Source organism: Marmota marmota, unplaced genomic scaffold (genome assembly GCF_001458135.2).
Source record: "Marmota marmota marmota unplaced genomic scaffold, marMar, whole genome shotgun sequence".
Classification (NCBI taxonomy): Eukaryota; Metazoa; Chordata; class Mammalia; order Rodentia; family Sciuridae; genus Marmota; species Marmota marmota.
In genome coordinates, this window is record NW_025999932.1 from 38894439 (window position 1) to 38899913 (window position 5475).

General features: G+C 39.6%; 1 non-coding gene across 1 annotated transcript; it reads right to left on the reverse strand.

The window, feature by feature from the left end:
* Positions 1–4904: 4904 nt before the first annotated feature.
* LOC125616199 lies at positions 4905–5028 on the reverse strand. The gene has a single exon (XR_007346836.1). It is a non-coding gene; the product is annotated as a small nucleolar RNA SNORA31 (small nucleolar RNA).
* Positions 5029–5475: the final 447 nt, after the last annotated feature.

The following is a 5475-nucleotide window of genomic DNA, read 5'->3' on the forward strand; positions in this document are numbered from 1 at the left end:
GTTCCCTTTGCCGGGTGACCAAAGTAACGGGTGAGTCCTGACCGGCCCTCACAAGCCCCGTCTCAATCCTGTTGCCACTGCCTATGAAGGCTCGGTTGGTATTTACCTCCACAGTATTCAGCAGGACCTGGACCGAGAAGCAGTTTCCACGGGTTCTTTAGCCCTGGGCCACAGCAGTTCCGGGAGCCGGAATTTGGCCACTCCGGGCTCGGTGTATGTTCTCATAGGAGCAGGCTCCAAGAAGCAGTTTCTGTGGGTTCTTTAGCACTGAGCCTGAGTAATTTGTCTTCGAGACGCAGGTGAATGGAAGCCTGAAATTACCTGTTCTATAGCTGAATGAGCTGCGATCAGTCGAAAACAGGGATGGTGACGTCAGCTCTCCAAGATGGTGGCCGCTGGCTTCCTCTGTGGTCTGACCGGTGTGGAGAACCGAATTGGACCGCTTTCTTCCCCCGTCTCAAACCTAGAATTCAGCACTGAGTACAGTGATTGCACAGCTGGCAGGAGCCCGCAGAATCCGCAGCTCTGTATCTTTGCGTTGCTATCTCGTCGTTTCCAGCGCGTGCTGCAGACTCTAGCCGCGGGGCGATTTGTTGAATAAGCAGCGTGACCCTCCATGTGGACAAATCGCTAGCGTTTGAGCCCCCGTAGCTGATCTTTGTGCAATGGAAATCCTTCCTCTAGGTTTTGGAGCACCCCAATTTTGCTGGAAATTCCTAACAAGATAGCTTTTAGCCGTTCTAACTTGTCATTCTCCCACACAGTGATGCGGTACACGGGGGTGATGCACTCCCTTGGCTGCCATCTTCTGATCTCTCTGCATTTGTTTTTAATATATTTTTTTCATTATGAGAACATACACTTATTGTCAAAAGGAAGACTTCTACTTTCCTCACCTGGAGTGATCACTGTGCTGTAGTGCATTCATTGCCAGTTCTTTAATAGAGATCCCAAGGAGTCTCTGTAGTTTCTAGGAATTACGGATCTGATTTTTGGAAGAAAAAATTAAGAAAATAAAATAAGAGAGTAACTAATGCATGAAACACTCAGAATCACATAATTTTAGACAGTTTAGAATAAACCGTAGGAGTAGTTTGATATTTTCTGTCATCTTAGTATTATAATGAAAAATGAAGGCACATAACTTCAGAGTCTTCGTTGTCTCCTGCTGCTTTAAGAGGGCCATCAAAATGATGCATTCTAGAGAGAATTAATGAATGAGAATGAACGCACTCGTACCAGGGACAGTAAATAGGATTATAAACACAGGAACACTTTTGAGACATGTAGGTATTATGAATCATATTTAAAAAGTACTCAATAAATGACATTTTTACTTAAGGGTCTAATGGTCCTTATCTGCACTGAATTTTAATTGTTACTGTTTTATTACAATTTATTTTTCCATATCTCAGTGCCCTACAAATCCCCTAGAGAGTCACAGTTTTGGAGAAATTAAACAGCAGCTTAACACATGTCGACTTTAGTAAGCTGTTGAGTTTTGCTTTGCATGAAGTTGTTCATAGTAGATGAAGAAATATGCTGTTGACCTGTGGTTCCCAATCTTTTACGAGGAAAGGGCCCCTTTATAATGTTATTGATTCCTCACATAATAATGTTTTTATATTCGTAGTTGACAGTAAATATGCACATGGATTAGTGGATTCTTTGTAATAATTGCTACATCCCAATTTTAATGGAGAAAAGTAAACGGCTTGTAAAGAGAGGCGCTTTCCCTGTAAATGGAAGAATACTGTCGGGTTCTCTGCATCTTCCTCTAAGTCTCCCATCTGGCTATTTCCATATTTTCTTCAGTCCTCTTGTTTTGGGAATCCATCTTTCTTAGGACAATCATGTCAGGTCCAAACAGGAAAGCATGTCCCTGCAGTGTGGCTCTGGCCTCCTTTCTCTGATGTGTGGTGAACACCTACCTTTACCCCATAGGATGATGATATGCAAAAGAGCCTAATGGCTGTCTGTCTTTTGCTCCTATTTTTTTTCTTTTTTTTTTGTTACACATGGGCCAAGTGCTGCAGAAATGTCCTCATAAATTGAATCAGAGGCTCACCGGTGTTGGCTTTTGAGAGTAATAATTCAACTTCAATGGGATCCCGCAGACATTCCTCCAAAGTGACGGAAGGAATGGAATCACGTTTTGAGAGATATTACCTTGTTGACACTTCCTTTGATTTCTTTCAGGACCCATATCCTGCCGATTTCTGCCCTGTTTTATCTTGTGATATTACCATTCCTCATTATTATTGGTTCAGAAAAGAGAGAGAGATGTTTTGTCAATTCAATTCATTCGGTGATGGCTGCAGAACATTCACCATACAGCTGGAAAAATAGTCTGTGGCTTTCATTCAAAAGATGATCTTTCTTTGGGCAGGAACAAAACCCTCATTCTATAGAGCAGAGAAATACTTATGTAGTCAGAAAGACAGTCTCTTTTAGCTTTTAAAAAATATACCAACTGAGAACTGGTTTTGTGATGCAAATTGGGTGCCTGGGACTAAGCCGCTTTGAAGGGCAGTAATGGAAGAGTTACTCTGGTGTAGGAGGCCTGGAGCCCTCCAGGATATTCCATGCAGATGCTGAATTTCTTATTTTTCTTGGTTTTTGAAAATTGCTTCTTTCACATAGACACAGTGTCTTTGTTCAGAAAGTTTGGGAATACTGTACTTTAAAATTTAAATCAGTCAGTATGTTACCAGGAGAGCAGTCAGCATGATATCTAGGTTTGAAGCTGGTTCCACCATTTAGCTGTGTGAATGTGAACAAGTTACTCCAATATGCCTCAGTTTCCCCATGTGTAAACAGGGAGAAGAAAACAGACTCTACCTCATAATGTTATGAAGTTCAGTGAGATATGGCATAGCCCCTGGCACAATGTAGTAGCTCAAGTGATGCTAGCTATTATTATTACTTTCATCAATAAAATAAATTGCTAATAGACAAAACAGCAGTTGGCATTTTATAACCGTTCTAAGTTTTAACACCTTAGTTTTTCTCATGCTTTTTTTGCATGACCCCAGTGGTTGAACAAGTTTGGTGTGCTTTTTGCTTCTCATTGTGGTGAGGAGAGCCTATGTCATGGGAATCATGGGAAATAACCTTTATAGGGTATCAGCTCTGGTGGGGTGGTTTGAGGGAAGGTCTGAGGAAGCAGGAATTCACTCCAGATTGGATACTGCTAGAAAGTAGGGCTGTCTAAGATTAGGTATCTCCATGATTCTCTCCCAGAGTAAGGGGAGGCTAGATAGAGGACACAATTTTGTCCTCATTTGGGACAAGAGATTTTGTGGGTGGAACAGTGACCTTGTTTTTGTAACTATGTTTAGACAAATTATGAAGTGGATTTGCTTGGTCTTATTTTATCCTGGCCTCAGAGCAGCCTTGTGAGGGGTGGGTATCCTGATATGATCTGTATCTAATGGAAGAATCACAGGGTCTATTCCCATGAGCCAGGCCAGCTTCTGAAGTCAGGGGCTATTCCTTTCTCAGTTGGTACAACTAGCATTCTGAAGAATTATTCCAGTAATTTAGGTAAACAATACCTCCTTCTACCCTGAAGAGTTAAATGGAAACTTATCCATGTTTTTAGGAAAAAGTTACTGTTGTTGTTATTATTATTTGCAATTTATTACTAGGCAAATACTAGGGTCTCTGACAATGAACATGAATGACAATGTGAGACTGCCTGCTATAATTTGGATCTAGAATATTCCTAAAGGCATATGTGTTAAAAGCTTTGTTCTTAGCTGAGTGCTATTGGCAGGTGGTGGAACCCTTGATAGGTGGGGCCCAGTGGGAGGGGGTAGGCAATTGGGAGCATGTTCTGGAAGGGGACTGTGAACATGGCCTCCTTTGCTTCTAGCCTTGAGGTGAGTGGCTTGCTCCCTGTGCTCCCTGCTGTGATGTTCTGTGTAGCTACAGGCCCCAAAGCAACAGTCCTACTGACCGTGGACTAAAACCTCTGAAACCATGAGCCCAAATAAACCTTTCCTTTTAAAAGTTGATTTATGTCAGATAGTTGTTAAAACAATGCTAACACAACACCAGAGGATCTTACATTCTGATCATGGAAGATAGACAAAGGAACAAACCGAAGAAACAGTGTTTTCTGGATAAATGCTTCAAAAAAAAATAAACAGTGTTATGTTAAAAAATAATAAAGGAGGGGCTGCTACTAAGAATGAGGACAAATGTCACCGAAGGACTTTTCTGGAATTCAGATTTGCTGCACCATAGTCTGTGTTTAATTTTTTTTTCTCTTGATTTACAAGAGCTGGGTCTCTTCTGGCATGCACACACTTTTCTACAGGGGATACTAGGCTACTGACAGATGTGAAATAGAAAATTTTGTTGTCCTTTAAAAATATTTGAAATTCTTTCTTTGTGTTCTATAGTTTTCATTGTAGAGATCTTGTACCTCCTTGATTTTTTGTGTTCTATAATTTTCATTGTAGAGATCTTGTACCGCCTTGATTCTCAAATCTAGTGTGGAAAAGAATAGGGTGAGTCATTTGAAAATTCACATTTATAGATTGTGGGGCTTGCAACATGCCCATTTATCTCAGAATAGTGGCATGAGAAATAAATCAAACCTGGAAGATATTTTGCAGAGGAAAATACTTTCGAAGTTGCTATAATTATTTGCATTGTAGTACATTAGCAAATCCACTGTTTTTCCCTGCCTTCTTGCAAACTAAATAAGTTGAAGCAAACTTTCCCATTTCTGCTTTTTTTTTCTTTTGAGTATTTATCAATTCACATGAAGTAAAATTTATTTTTTCTCCCCCAGAAAGACATAACTCACTACTTAAAATCTGCTTAACTTCCTTTTGATTTCCTTTGGTCTCATTTTATATCAAATGGCTCTCTCTCTTTTTTAGCCTACAGAAAGATGCATTCCCCAATTCAATCTGTGCCACAACAAAGACAGACAGAAAGAGAAGGGAGTATTTTTGTTTGCGTTGTAGTGCAAACCAAAAGAATAACAGCAAATTGTTCAAGGTCTATCAGCAGAGACAGTCAAATAGTTCTTAAACTCAGCATCAAGCATCAATGAGCTATTTTTAAAATTAATCTTCTTTCATATGGACAAAATTGATATTTAGGGGTTGGGGTTGTGGCTCAGTGGTAGAGTGCCTGTCATGTAAGAGGCATTGGGTTCCATCCTCAGCAACACATAAAAATAAAAAAATGAAACAAAGGTTTTGTATACATCTACAACTAAAAAAATGGATATTTATATCACTTAAAACAATTGCTGTGCTCAATTTTTTTTGCAAAGAAAATTTATGTTGCACAAAACTTATTTTTCTGTGGATGACCAATATCAAATATGAGATCCATTCAGTTAGAGAATTCTACCTCGTGATTATGGCAAAAATAGAACAAAATAGAGTTCCTTTGTAAAACTGTATTAATATCTTTAAATTTATAGATTTATGGTGACTCATGCCTAAAATT